Genomic DNA, 15,844 nt, shown 5'->3' on the forward strand with positions numbered 1-15,844 from the left:
GCCTCTTTTCCCTTTCTTCCTCTTTCTGGGAGATTCTTTCTACTGTGTCCTCCAACTCACTGATCCGATCTTCTGCCTCATCGATCCTGCTTTTCATTCCTTCTACTGTGTTCTTCAGTTCCGAAATTGTATTCTTCATTTCCTCTTGTCCTTTGGTGGTAGTTTCCATTTCCTTTTTCATGTTGATATAGTTTGCGGGGAGCTCATGGTAGCTCCCCTCTAGTTTCTGGTAGCTCCCCTGTAGTTTCTGGTAGCTCATTGTGAGCTCATTGTGAGCTCTTTGAATTTCCTGATAACTAGTGCTTTGAATTCAATATCTGATAGCTGACTTGCCTCTCTTTCATCTGACATTATTTCTGAGACTTCCACCTTTTCTTTCATTTGGGCTTTGTTTCTTTGTCTTCCCATTGCTTATGAGACTCTTCTTGTTAGCTTCAGTTTCTTAAATTGATGTGTTCTGACTCCCTAGGTTTATGGTGTGAACTTCTGTGGTAGAATTCCTGTGAAATTCAGTAGTACAGTCTCCTGCAGGTATCTTGATGTTCTCTGCTTCCACCTACTCCTTTCTTTGTGTGTGTGTGATCAGAGTTGCTGGGCTCCCGCTGAGTCCTCTGTGGCAGACACCCCGAGGCTGGCCGTAGACAGAAGCCTCTGGGCCCTGGAAGTTGCGGAAGCAGCAGCTCTGAGCTCTTTACGTGCCAGCCAATGGCTGCTGGTCCCACCGCTGCTGCTTTTGACTTTACTCTGGGGTGCCTGGCTCCTGAGGGCAGCTGACCCTGCTGCTGCCGCTTTTCTCTTTACTCACAGGTGCTGGGGTCCCGATGAGTCCTCTGTGTCAGACGCCCCTGTTGCTGGGCGCAGGGGGAAGCCTCTGGGCCCCGACCGCTGAGGCAGCCATGGCTCCGAGGTCTTTTTGCGCCGGCTAATGGCTGCCGCCGGTGTGGCCGCCTCCATCCTTACTCGTGTCCCTGAGACCCCAACGACCTCCAGCGGTCTGGTTCATCACTATCTCTGGTCTCTTATTTTCATAAATGCTGGGGAATTGTTGGTTGGGGAATTGATTGCGCTGTTCTTCTGTAAATCTGCCAGGATTTTCCCCCAAGTGTAAGAGAACTGCAGTCGCTCCGTCCTACTCCACCGCCATTTTCGCATGTCCGCAAGGGGGCTCAGTGTGTCTACAAATGCCTCCATCTCTGACAGAAGTCCTGCTGTTGCATTTTTTAAAAATTTTATCTTGAGAGTGTCACTAATTTTGTATTTCAAATATCAGAATACGTGGTCTCCTCTTCTACTCTTTTTTATCTCGGATTTTAAATTTTCCCTGTCTTAGCCTGTTTTTTTTTATCTTCCATTTATCTTTCATCCTGCCCTTTTACTTTTCTTTATTCTCCTTCTTTTTCTTTCCCATACACCTCAACTTTTAAATTTTTCCTTAGCCTGTTTTTTCCTCACTTTTAGTATTCCCTCTCCCTCTATCATTTAAAAGTCACTTCCCATTCCTCTAGATATATCTTAAGCTTTTTTTTTCTTTCTTTTTTTCTCTTATTCCCATACTACCTATGTTCATTTTAGCTTGCTTGTTATTGAGAGTTCTGTGGTGGATCTTCGTCTCCAATAGGGACCCTATATTCTTATTGTTTACTATTTTCCCTTCCTTTTCTTTTCTCTCTCTCAATTTATTTTATTTTATATATTTTTAATTTCTGTTGAAACCTAATACAATATACTTCCCTTCTCATGCCCCATTCCACTCTTCATTTCCTTTTTTATTTGTGATTTACATTTTCATTTCTCTCTTTGCATCACTTCAACACCCAACTCTAATTAGGGCTCCTTCCTCTACCTTGTTAGTAAAAAAGTGTCTACCCTTTCTCTTTCAGTATGTCATCTCACATCTGCTCCCCTTTCTTATAATAATCTTAATCTTGTTACACAGTTATTATTACTGGTTCATTTGCTGTTGATGGTGGAGTTGCTGGGGGGAGTTATTTTTGTGGGTTTAGGTTTGTTTCCTGGGCTTCGTGGTTTTGTTCTGGCAGCACCTGCACAACAGCACACAAGATGTGGTGGGAGGAGTGACCCTCAGTCAAAAAGCTGGAGGCAATGACTCACCAAAGAAAGATGCAACAACAATCAAAACTAAATTACTTGTGGAAAACCAACATAAATGGGATAAAGGGTATCCAAAAGGAACAAGTTCATGTGATCAAGGAGACTGCACAACTGAATCTCACAGTCCTCCTACCATAGAAGTTCACTCCAAAAACTCAGGGAATCAAAGCACATCAATTGAAGAAGCAAAAGCAATGAGGAGAGCCTCACAAATAATGGGAAGACAAAGAAACAACCCCAATCAAAAGAAGAGGAGGAATCCTCAGAAAGAGTGCCAAATGAAACAGAGGCAAGTCAACTATCAGATATATGAGTTCAAAACAATGGTTATAAGGAAGCTCAAGGAACTCAGTGCAAATTACCAAAAACTAGTGGGAAACTACAAGAAATGTACTGCAAACTATATCAGCAAGAAAAAAAAAACAGAGAAACAATTAACAATGGCCAAGAATAAATGAAGAATACAGTTTCTGAATTGAAGAACACTGTACAAGGAATCAAAAGCATACTCCATGAAGTGGAGGATTAAATCAGTGAGCTGGAACACAAGGTAGAAAAGAACTCCCAGAAAAAGCAAGAAAAGAAAGAAGACTTAAAAAGAACAAAGAAGGGTTAAGAGAACTACAGAACAACATGAAACATAGTAATAACTGTACAATAGGGATACCATAAGGAGGAGGAGAAGAAGACAAAGAAATAGAAAACCTGTTTGAAAAAGTAATGATGTAAACTTCCCTAATTTGATGAGAGAAAAAGCCACACAAGTCCAGGAAACACAGAGTGTCCAATCAAGAGGAATCCAAAGAGGCCTACTCCAAGATGCATCATAATTAAAATGGCAAAATTCAATGATAAAGAGAGAATATTAAAGGCAGCAAGGGAGAAACTTACAAGGGATCCCTGGTAAGGTTAGCAGCTGACTTCTCAGCAGAAACATTACAAACCAGAAAGGAATGGCAAGAAATATTCCAAGCAATAAAAATCAGAGGCCTGAAGCCAAGACCACGCTAGCCAGAAAGACTCTCAATTAAAATGGGAGGTGAAATAAGGAGCTTCCCAGAAAAAAAAAAGAAAGCTAAAAGAATACACCTACAACAAACCAGCAGTGTAAGACATGCTAAAGGGACTACCTTAAGAAGAAGAAAAAGGGTGGGGGGAACACAGGTACAAGGGAGTAAAATGGCAATGGTTAAGTTACTGTCAATAATAACCTTAAATGTAAATGCTTTAAATGCTCCAATAAAATGACATAGGGTAGCTGAATGTACAGGAAAACATGACCTGTACATATGCTGTCTACAAGAGAACCGCCTCAAACAAAACAACTACACAAACTGAAAGTGAAGGGTTGGAAAAGAATATTCCAAGCAAATAGGAAAAAACCTGGGGCAGCAATACTTATATCTTACAAAATAGACTTCAAAACAAAGGCCATAAAGAGACACAGAAGGACACTTCATAATACTCAAGGGAAGAATCCATCAAGAAAATATAAAATAAACATATATAGACTTAACATAGGAGAACCCAAGTCTATAAAGAAAATCTTGAAGGACTTCAAGAAAAATACAGACAGCAACACACTTATACTAGGGTATTTTAACACCTAACTGCCAAAAATGGATAGATCTTCCAAAAAAAATATCAACAAGGATACTGTGGAACTGAATAACACATTAGACCAAATGGACTTAATGGATGTATATAGAACTTTTTATTCCAAAGAAGCAAAATATGCATTCTTTTCAAATTCACATGGAACATTTTTAAAGATAGACCACATGATAGGAAACAAAACAAGCCTCAACAAAGTCAAGAAAAATGAAATCATATCAAGCATTTTCTTGGATCACAGGGCTTGAACTAGAAACCAACCTCAAGGAAAAAAATCAAAAATATTCATATTCGTAGAGACTGTATAGATGCTATTAAACAATGAATGGGTTAAGAATGAGATCAAAGAAAAAATCAAGGATTTTCTGGAAACAAATGAAAATGGACACACAACAGTCCAAAACCTATGGGACACAGTGAAGGCAGTCTTGAGAGGGAATTCCATAGCAATACAGGCCTACCTGAAAAAGAGAGATACATTGAAAATAAACAACCTAACCCTACATGTACAAGAATTGGAGAGACAACAAACAAACAAACAAAGCCCCAGACTAGTAGAAGGAAGGAAATAATCAAGATCAGAGCAGAATGAAATGACATAGAGAATTTTTAAAAATTCAAATAATAAATACAGGAGCTGGTTCTTTGAAAAGATAAACAAAATTGGCAAGCCTTTAACCAGATTTATTAAGAAAATGAGGAAGAGGACCCAAATAAATAAAATCAAAAATAAAAGAGGAGAAATTACCATTGATACCATAGAATTACAAAGAAGTATAAGAAATTGAACAACCATGTGCCAAGAAGTATGATGACTTGGGTGAAATGAACAAATTTCTAGAAAAATGTATCTTCCAAAACTGAATGAAGAAGAAGCATAAACCTGAAACAGACTGATAACAGCTAGTGAAATTGAAGCAGTAATCAAAAAAGTGCTGTCACACAAAAGCCCTGGAGAAGACAGTTTCAAAGAGAATTTTATAAAACATTTAAAAAAGAGGTAACCCCTATACTTCTCGGACTATTCCAAAAAATGCAAGAAAAAACTATCAAACTATTTTTATGAGGCCAGCATCATCCTAATCCCCAAACCAGATAAGGACATAACAAAGAAAGAAAACTACAGGCCAATATTGCTGATGAACATAAACACCAAAATCCTCAATAAAATATTGGCAAACCACTTCTAGCAATACATCAAAAACATCATACACCATGACCAAGTGGGATTCATACCAGGGATGCAAGAATGGTAAAATATTTGCAAATCAATAAACATAATCACATAAACAAAAGAAAAAACAAAAATCACACAATTATATCAATAGAAGCAAAAATAGCTTTTGAGCCCTGGACCAGATAGTTTCACAGGAGAATTCTACAAAGCTTTTAAGGAAGAGCTAACCCCTATTCTTCACAGACTACTCCAAAAAATCCAAAATGATGGGAAACTCCCAAACTCTTTTTATGAAGCCAGCATCATCCTAATTCCAAAACCAGATAGAGATACAACAAAGAAAGAAAACTTCAGGCCAATATCGCTGATGAGCACAGACGCTAAAATGCTCAACAAAATACTGGCAAATAGCATCCAACAATATATCAAAGAGATCATACACCACGACCAAGTGGGATTCATCCCAAGGATGCAAGGATGGTTCAATATCCACAAATCAGTAAATGTAATGCATCACATAAACAAAAGCAAAGACAAAAACCACATGATCAAATCAATAGAGCCAGAAAAAGCTTTTATGAGGTACAACACCCATTTATGATAAAGGCACTCAGCAAAGTGGGAATAGAAGGAGCATTCCTCAATATAATAAAGGCTATATATGAAAGACCTACAGCCAACATCACACTCAAAGGGCAAAAACTAAAATCTTTTCCACTAAGATCAGGAACAAGACAAGGTGGCCCACTTTCACCACTTCTATTCAATATAATATTGGAAGTTTTAGCCTCACCAATCACACAAGAAAAGGAAGTAAAAGGCATCCAAATAGGAAAGGAGGAAACAAAACTGTCACTGTTTGCAGATGACATGATAGTGTACATGGAAAATTCTATAGACTCTACCCAAAACTGCTCGAACTAGTAAATGAATTTGGCAAAACAGCGGGTTACAAAGTCAATATCCAGAAATCAAAGACATTTTTGTATACCAACAATGAATCAGCAGAAGCAGAAATCAAGACAAAAATCCCATTTGATATAGCAAAAAATAAATAAATACATACATACATACATACATACATAGGAATAAACCTAACCAAGGAGGTAAAAGACCTATATGCAGGAAACTACACAACACTGAAGAAAGAAATCAAGAAAGACACAAATAAATGGAAACATACACCATGTTCATGGGATGGAAGAATTAACATCATCCAAATGTCCACACTACCCAAAGCAATTTACAGATTGAATGCAATACCTATTAAAGTACCAATGGCATATTTCACAGACATAGAACAAACACTTCAAAAATTTATATGGAACCATAAACAACCCCGAATAGCAGCTGCAATGTTGAGAAAGAAGAATAAAGTAGGAGGGATCACAATACCTGATGTCAAACTGTATTACAAGGCCACTGTAATCAAAACAGCCTGGTACTGGCATGAAAACAGGCACATAGACCAATGGAAAAGAACAGAGAGCCCAGAAATGAACCCAACTCTCTACAGTCAAATAATATTCGACAAAGGGAGCAGTAACATAAAATGGAGTAAAGACAGCCTTTTCAACAAATGGTGTTGGGAGAACTGGACAGCTACATGCAAAAAAAAATGAAACTTGAACACCAACTTACACCATACACCAAAATTAATTCAAGGTGGATAAAAGACGTAAATTTAAGCCGTGAAACCATTATAGTCCTAAAGGAGAGCATTGGCAGGAAAATCTCAGATATTCCGTGCAGCAATATTTTTACTGATACGTCCCCTAGAGCAAGGAATATAAAGGAAATAATAAACAAATGGAACCTGATCAAAATTAAAAGCTTCTGCATGGCTGAAGGTAACAGTATTAAAATAAAAAGACAACCAACTGTATGGGAAAACATAATTGCCCATGATACCTGAGACAAAGTTTTAATCTCCAAAATATACAAAGAACTCACACAACTTCACTCTAAGAAGACAACTTACCCAATGAAAAAATGGGGAAAGGACTTGAACAGACACTTCTGGAAGGAGGACATACAGAGGATCCAGAGACACATGAAGAGATGCTCGATATCACTAGCTATCAGAGAGATGCAAATTAAAACCACAATGAGATACCACTTTACAGTGGTGAGAATGGCTATCATAAACAAAGCAATAAACAACAAATGTTGGAGAGGGTGTGAGGAAAAGGGGACTCTGGTCCACTGTTGGTGGGATTTCAGACTGGTATAACCATTAATGAAAACAGTATGGAATCTTCTAAGAAAACTAAAATTGGACCTGCCTTTTGACCCAGCAATTCCACTGCTGGGATTATATCCTAAGAACCCTAAAACACCAATCCCAAAGAACCTATGCACCCCAATGTTCATAGCAGCACAATTTACAATAGCCAAGAGCTGGAAGCAACCTAGGTGCCCATCAGTAAATGAATGGATCAAAAAACTATGGTACATATACACAATGGAATTTTATGCTGCAGAAAGAAAGAAGGAGCTCCTACCTTTTGCAACATCATGGATGGAACTGGAAAGCATTATGCTGAGTGAAATAAGCCAGGTGTTGAAGGACAAATACCATATGATCTCACCTTTAACAGGAAGCTAAACAACAACAACAACAAAACCAAGGAAGCAAAATATAACCAAAGACACTGAAATGGAGAACAGGGAACAGCGACCAGAGGGGAGAGGGGAAGGACTTTCAGGAGGACTAGGAGAGGGATTTAGAGGAACAAATATAAAGGATACATGGACAACAACTAAGAAGGGTGGAAATGGGAGGGAGGGGGGAGCATGAGGGGGTGGGTTGGGATGGGAGTAATTGACAGAAAACTGTACTTGAAAAATAATTAAATAAAAAAATTTTAAAAAGCTTTTGATAAGGTACAACAGCCATTTATGATAAAAACATTCAGCAAAGTGGAAGTAGAAGGAGCATTCCTCAACATAATAAAGGTCATATATGAGAGACCTACAGCCTATATCATACTCAATGGGAAAAAAGTAAAACTTTCCCACTAAGATCAGGAACAAGATCAGGATGGCTGCTTTCACCATTTCTTTTTAAAATTATTTTATTGTAGTTCAACTACAGTTCTTTTCACCATTTCTATTCACATAGTATTGGAAGTTCTAGCCACAGTGATCAGACAAGAAGAAATAGAAATAACAGGCATCCAAATAGGAAAGGAGGAAGTAAAACTGTCATTGTTTGAAGATGACATGATAATGTACATAGAAAACCCTACAGACCCCACCAAAAAACTATTCGACCTAACAAGTGAATTTGGCAAAACAGCAGTATACAAAATCAATATTCAGAAATCAATGATATTTATGTATACCAAAAATGAAATCAGAAACAGAAATCAGGGGGGGAAAAAACCATTTGCTATAGCAACAAGGCAAAGAACGTACCTAGGAATAAACAAAATCATGGAGGTAAAAGACCTGTCCTCAGAAAACTACACAACACTGAGGAAAGAAATTAAAGAAGACACAAATGAATGGAAACATATACCATGTCCATGGATTGGAAGAATTAATGTCATCAAAATGTCCATACTACTTAAAGCAATGTATAGATTCAGTGCAATCCCTATTAAAATACCAATGGCATATTTCACAGATATGGAAGAAACATTTCAAAAATTTATATGGAATCATAAATGACCCTGAGTAGCCACAGCACTTTGAGAAAGAAGAACAAAGTATGAGGAATCACCATACCTGATATCAAACTATATTACAAGGCCACACTAATCAAAACAGCCTGACACTGGCATAAGAACAGATGCATAGATCAATGGAACAGAACAGAGAGCCTAAAAATAAACCCAAGTCTCTATGGTCAATTAATATTTGACAAAGGGGGCAGAAGCATAACATGGAGTAAAAATAGCCCCTTCAACAAATGGTTTTGGGAGATCTGGATAGCTATATTCAAAACAATGAAACTTGACCACCAACTTACTCCTTACACAAAATAAACTCAAGATAGATAAGATACTTAAATATAAGTTACAACACCATAAAAGTCCTAGAAGAGAACATAGGCAGGAAAATCTCAGATATTCCACACAGCAATATTTTCATCTATATGTCCCCAAGAGCAAGGAACATAAAGGAGAGTATAAACAAATGGAACTTCAACAAAATAAAAAAGCTTCTGCACAGCTAAAGAAAACATCGGCAAAATGAAAAGGAAACCAACCAAATGGGGAAATATATTTGCCAATGATACCTCGGACTAGAATTTGATCTCCAAAGTATATAAAGAACTCACACAAGTCCACTCCAGGAAGACAAACAACTCAATTAAAAAATGGGCAAAGGACCTGAACAGACATGTCTTCATTGAGGACATACAGAGGGCCCAGAGACATATGAAAGGTTTCTCAGCACCATGAGCCATCTAAGAGATACAAATTAAAAGCACAATGATATCCAACTTCATACCAGTCAGAATGGCCATAACGAATCAGAAACAGTAATTGCTGGCAAAGTTGTGAGAAAAGGGAACCCTAGTGCATTGTTGGTGGGGATGCAGATTGGTGCAGCCACTATGGCAAAAAGTATGAAATTTTCTCAAAAAACTAAAAATGGAATTGCCTTTTGACATAGCAATTCCAGTGCTGCAATTATACCCTAAGAATTCTGAAGCACTAAATCAAAAGAATGTGTACCCTAATGTTCATAGCAGCTCAATTTACAACAGCCAAGTTCTGGAAGAAACCTAGGTGCCCATCACCTAGGATGAGGTGATGTAAATGAGTGAGTAAATGAGTGGATCAAAAACCATTTATTACACAATGGAATACTACACAGCAGAAAGAAACAAGGAGCTCTTACCCTTTGCAACAGCATAGATGGAACTGGAGAGAATGATGCTAAGTGAAATAAGCCAGGCGGTAAAAGACGAATACCATACGATCTCACCTTTAAGTGTAACCTAATTAACAAACAAGCAAGCAAAATATAACCAAAGACATTGAAATTAAGAACAATCTGACAGTACCAGAAGGGAGGTGGGCAGGGATAATAGGGGGAAAGGAAGCAAGGGATTTCAGGAACAACTATAAAGGACACATGGACAAAACCAACAAGACCAATGGAGGGGTGGAATCAGGGGAGGAAAGTGGGGATGGCTGGGGTAGGGGGGAGTGGTGGTGATAAAATGCAGACAACCGTACTTGAACAACAATAAAATTTTAAAAAATTTAAAGTGAAAAAAAAACAGGGCAAAAAAACCCCCCTCTGGACTGGGCCTAAAGCAATCTTATGTCCCAGAGAACTGCTTACAGTACAAGAAAGCAGATATTAGACTACTGGACTGAAAATTTTGAAAACATTATTTAAAATAAACATTACTCTGTCATGTTTTCTGCACCAATAGAAATGTCTTCTATGGATATAATTGTTCCCCCTCCTTTTCATATAAATATCCATTGCCTTTGTCTCTTAACTGGAACATTATTTGGGATTCTACCTGAATTAATGATTCCTGAATAACTATTCTTATTAATCTCAAATAAACATTTGTTGCCTTTGAAAGGCCTTTTATTTCTAGGTTAGCAACTGAAAATGGGTCCCAGAAGCAGATAGGCCCCTTTGCCAGTTACATGAAACCTTCAGACTACATTCTAGAAAGCTCCAGACTTTTTCCTAAGGACCAAAGATAGAACAAAATAGCCTTGTGGCACACTGTTGCTATGTCTGAAAGAAACTCAAAGATGGGCAAATTCTTTGACCAATAGTACAAAATCTAGGGTTTTATCATTTAAAAAACCAAATACATATGCAACAATGTTTGTACAAGGATATTCTTCACAAAGCAATATTTGTAAAGAAGAGACTATGCCTAAATATGTTATTGTTATGATTCCTAATATGAAAAACCGTGGTCATTCTGATGTAGGCTCTGTGTTGCTAATACTGCAAGATATTCTGAGTGAATTGAGTGAAAAAATAACAATACACATAGTAAATCTATATTTATTAATAAATAATACCTTTCTCTCAATATATTAACATGTAAAGTCACTTTCTATAGGTAAATAGAATGAGTTGTCTTTTTCTAAATTTTGCAATAATGTTTATTAAACTTTTAAAAAGTTGTATTTTCCCTTGCATCCACTTATTTTCTTATACTAACGTATGTATTGGAGTTCATCTCCCCTAAGCCATTTTTCAGAGAAATGCAAAATCGAAAAGTAGGGAAAACTTGGGCTCTCTACCTACTAACCCTTTAAACCTTGCGCAGGTGTAAGGTTTAAATAAAGGCCCTTCCTATGGAAGCAAAGAAAGGCTTATTCCAATTCTTCCATGATCAAAGAAGGAGAAACAGAACAAGATGGGCACCCTCCTCTCCATCATAGACCCAAATAGGGCCCTTGACAGCCTTAGTTTCCCTCAGGGACCAAGCAACCTACCTGGAAATGGTTGTACACTTTTGACCAAACATCTGCGTACCTGACAGTTTCTACAGAGTTCACCTTTTAGTCTGGTATTACTTCATATTGGTCACATAAATAATTAGAGATTCCAGGTGTCAGAGGTCCTCAAGGGTAGGAGAGAACATGAAGTTCTTGTTGGTGTATCTGCACAGGTTCTACAGTGGGTATTCTGGGGTCATGTTTGAGCCAGATTGGGAATGGACAGGGCTTCAAACTTCTGACAGGAGAACTGGGACTAGGTTCTTGAATTTACAGCTTTGTTTTGTAGTGAGCTGTGTAGGCTCATTTCAAAGTGATAAATGGAGGATGAGCCTGGAATAAAAACTGACTTTTCTTTTTTCCAAGTTCATAGCTAAAATATATCCTTGAGCAGATAAATTCTAATAGCAAGATCACTTATTGTAAATATTGCCTAATAGAAGAGAGACAGAAGATAGCTCAGGACTAGTAGAAAGGAGTGGGTTCAAGGTGGCAATGTAGTGTTTTTTTTCTCTCCTCATTGATCTCTCTTGGCCCTATATTTTTTCTCAAATGACTGGCTTATATGTTTAAAATTGACTTACTTATGCCTATGAGTCCCCATTTAACCTGTCTTTGGATTACTCCTCTTTAGTTTCTGCTTCTCAGAGTGCTTCTGTCCTTTCTGTTAATAATGCAACCATGAAGCACACACATGTTAGGGATTCAGCTTCAAAGCAATGTTCTTTAAGAACTGGCCAGATGTTGGGAAACATTCTGCCTGGTTTCAGGAGCTGTAACTGCCCCCCATGGCTAAGGCTGAGTGAGCGACCTCTGGAATGCAAGCTGCTAAGGAGACAAAGCTTGTCTCTGGCAGTAGTGCTGCTTCTGCTTCATCCCCTGCCCCCAACGTTTGGTTGGTTAGTCAATGGCGGGTAAGACCTCTCAGAGGGAGGGGCAACCTAAGCCAGACACAATCACTTGGGAGGCAAACAAGGAAGGACTTGGGGGGCTGCAACAAAGAGGGAGTGATGGACCCTCACCCCCTGGATATTCTGACATAGCCTGAGTCCCCATTTCCATCTGGGAGAAGTGCTTCCTGGCTCTAATCCACTTAAGCCTAAAAACCAATGATGGGGAAGGCGGTACAGCCCCTTGCAGGCTAGAGCAGGATCCAGGGTGATTGGGCATAAGAAAGAATTCACGAAGTCCTGTGAAGCCTACTTTGCTAAGAGTGCTTTCGTTCACATGATAAGGGTCTGAGCAGGAAATGACTATGTCTCCCAAAGTTTTTGCAACCCCCTTACCTGACAGACACTGACTCAGACTAAGCCCTCAGATTTCTTTGAAATGTTATCTATTGTTTGATCCTTGCCCTGTATTCCTGTGTATTACAACCCAATAAAAGCCATTGAGGAAGGGGCTCTTGGTCTTTCTCCTCTGAGAGACTGACCACCTCTCCTCCCCAAGCAGATCATGTTTTGGTAGTTTCACTTTCATCTGTGGTGGATGGGGGGACTTTGTGGGCAAAGTTGCCCCCACAGCTGGACATAGCTATTGAAGCAAAAGACTAGCCTTCCTTTTATAGTTTTCACCTCTGCTCCCAGTCATATCTAGTGCTTTAATTTAATTCATGCCCAAAATATCTGATGGCTCATAATGTGTAAGCTTCAAACTCTTCCAGGAAGCTCATGAGGAAAAGCAGAATAATGAAGAACACCTATGTAAGATTTTCTGGACTGACTGAGCAGGGAATTTATAAATTAACTTTAGTTTAAAGGGGTTCTAGAGTGGTTGTAATCCCAATTCTTTTCTGAAAATAAAATCACTTAAGCTGTAGAAATGAAAGAAACCCCCATCTAAGGATTTTGGGAAGCCCCATAAAATAGCTTTCAAGGACAGACTAACACACAAAGATATCAACCAAAACTTAAAACACACTGAAGAATTTTAAAAGTAAATTTACAAAGATTCATTACTTCTTCAGTAATCGGTATTATCAGATGAATATTATGAATCAGCTGTGTCTACCATGTTATATATATCTTTTCCCCTGGAAAGGGCATTATAAATGGGAAATGAATCAGAATATATTACCCAGAATGCAAGACAAAGACTAAAAGACAGAAATTGTAGAGGAGGGTTTAAGACACACGAAGGATAAAGTGAAAAGATCTACCTTATACTTAACCGGAGTTCACAAGAAGAAAGAACAGGTAAGAAGCAATACATGAAGAGAAGAAAAATTGCTGAGTACAGGAAGATGGCACTTCACAGATTCAAGCTGATCAACAAACATATCCCAAGTAGGAGAAAATTTGAAGAATTTCACACCCAGAAGCATACAAAAAACTGTAATGGTTTCTGAATCCGGTTCAAAGCCCAGGATTCTAAGTGGAAAAAATTCAAATATCCTAGAATTGAACTAGGATATCCACACTCCCTCTTTAAAATCATGTGTTTTTCTATATAGCTTGTATTTTAATATAAACACCATTGTTTTTAAAATAACATTGAACACAAGATGTGCAATTCTCAGAGAAAAATATCCTGAAGCCAATAGACTCATGAAAAGATCTCAATCTTAATGATAAAATAAGTGCAAATGTAAAGCTAGTGAGATACAATTTCACACTTAACAGATTGGCAACATCTGGAAGTTTCACAAAATCAAGTGCTGGCACTAACAGTTGGCATTCAAAATAACTGTAATGACAGTAGAATTGCAAACTGGCCCAATGTTGGAAACAATGTGTTTGTATAATAAGGAATAGATGAGAATATACTCTGCACTGGCAAACCTTGAAATGTACTCTACGCCTAGGGAGGGAGTTGATGCCACAATGTTTTAAAAAACTGCTGCTGCCCTGGCCAGGTGGCTCAGTTGGTTGGAGCATTGTCCTGTGCTCCAGAAGGTTGCGGGTTCCATCCCAAGTCAGGGTACCTGGGTTGTGGGTTTGGTCGCTGGTAGATGTTTTTCACATCAATCTCTCTCGCTCTCTCTCAGATCAGTGAATGTGTCCTCAGGTGAGGATACAAAACAAAACAAAACAAAACTACTGCTCTGAGAGAGAGAGAGAGAGAGAATGAAGGAGAACGAACAGCCCCCCACCTTTCCCCTTTTCTTTCTCTAGGCCAAGTATGTCAAACTCATTTTCACCAGAGGCCACATCAGCCTTATGGTTACCTTCAAAGGGCCAAATGTAATTTTAGGACTGTATACATGTAACTACTTCTTAACAGTTAAGCAAGAGCTCAGCACTGCTGCTGGGTAGAAATAAGGTACGGGGCGGATAAAACAGAGTGGAGGGGCAGATTTGGCCTTCGGGCCTTCTGTTTGACACCTGTGCTCTACCCACATATATCCTTGCTTCCTCTCTTCTAAGTCCCAAACATCCTTTTTTGCTTCTGCAACTTGCTTCCTGAGCCCAGGCAACCCAGTTGGTTCATGTTTTCTACCTCTGTGACTTTGACTTTTTTTTTTAAGATTAAAAAAAATATTTTTAGAGAGAGAGACAGAGAGAAACATCAGTGTGTGGTTGCCCCTAGCGCACCTACTACTGGGGACCCGGCCCAAAGCCCAGGCATGTGCCCTAACTGTGAATTGAACAGGTAACCCTTTAGTTTGCAGGCCCACAATCAATCCATGGAGCTGTACCACCCAGGGCACCTCTGTGACTTTGACTTTCTAAGTAAACTTTCTCTTATAATCTGAGTCCTTGGCTCTGCATTCTTTCCCAGCAGAACTCAAGAACCAAGGTTGCTGAACCAGGTCCAATTCCACTGGTTAACTTCTGATGAGGTTTCATAGGATAGAAAATAACTTGTTGATTCAGAGTATTTACAATTAGGTACTGCACAAGAAAACTTGAAATGCTCTGAAATGTTACAGATCATATGAAAAATAACCTTAACAAAGATCTTCTTAAATTTGACAAGAATCCTAAACATTCACACAAAATTATCAACCATGAGTTGTGAAGACAACCAAAATTCTCAAAGAATAACAAGAACTCAAATTCTGGCCTGCCTTCCTGGAGGAAAAACACCAAATTATCTTTTTATGTTTTTCATATTAAAATGTTACAAAATTATTGTCATATGAAGAGATGATCAAAGAGAATATAGTAAAAAATGCAGGAAAAAGCATTATAAAGATGGAGCTAAATCCTCTAGTGTGTTTACATATCTTAGGGATTCCTTGCAAGATCTTTGAAAGACATTGTAAGCGTCTGCTGCTCAAGGCTCCAATTTTTTTCCATAAGTAGTCTACAATGTGCAAGATTTGGTGCTAAATAAAGCCATATTTTGAGACACAAGTCCTGTGTAACAATGCTGTTGCTGTTTTGTATTTTGTCTACCCTCATGTCTGTTCTCCTCCTCCACCTCCTCCCCTTCTTCGTAAAAAATGTAACTTAAAATAAACAAACAAAAACTACTGTGCTATAGGCATTTAAATACCCCAATCACAAGATACACAAACATGGAAGCACTAATAAATCTTTATATAAATGTTTGACATATG

Source organism: Sturnira hondurensis, unplaced genomic scaffold (assembly GCF_014824575.4).
Source record: "Sturnira hondurensis isolate 20B ecotype Veracruz unplaced genomic scaffold, ASM1482457v3 Scaffold0025395, whole genome shotgun sequence".
Lineage (NCBI taxonomy): Eukaryota > Metazoa > Chordata > Mammalia > Chiroptera > Phyllostomidae > Sturnira > Sturnira hondurensis.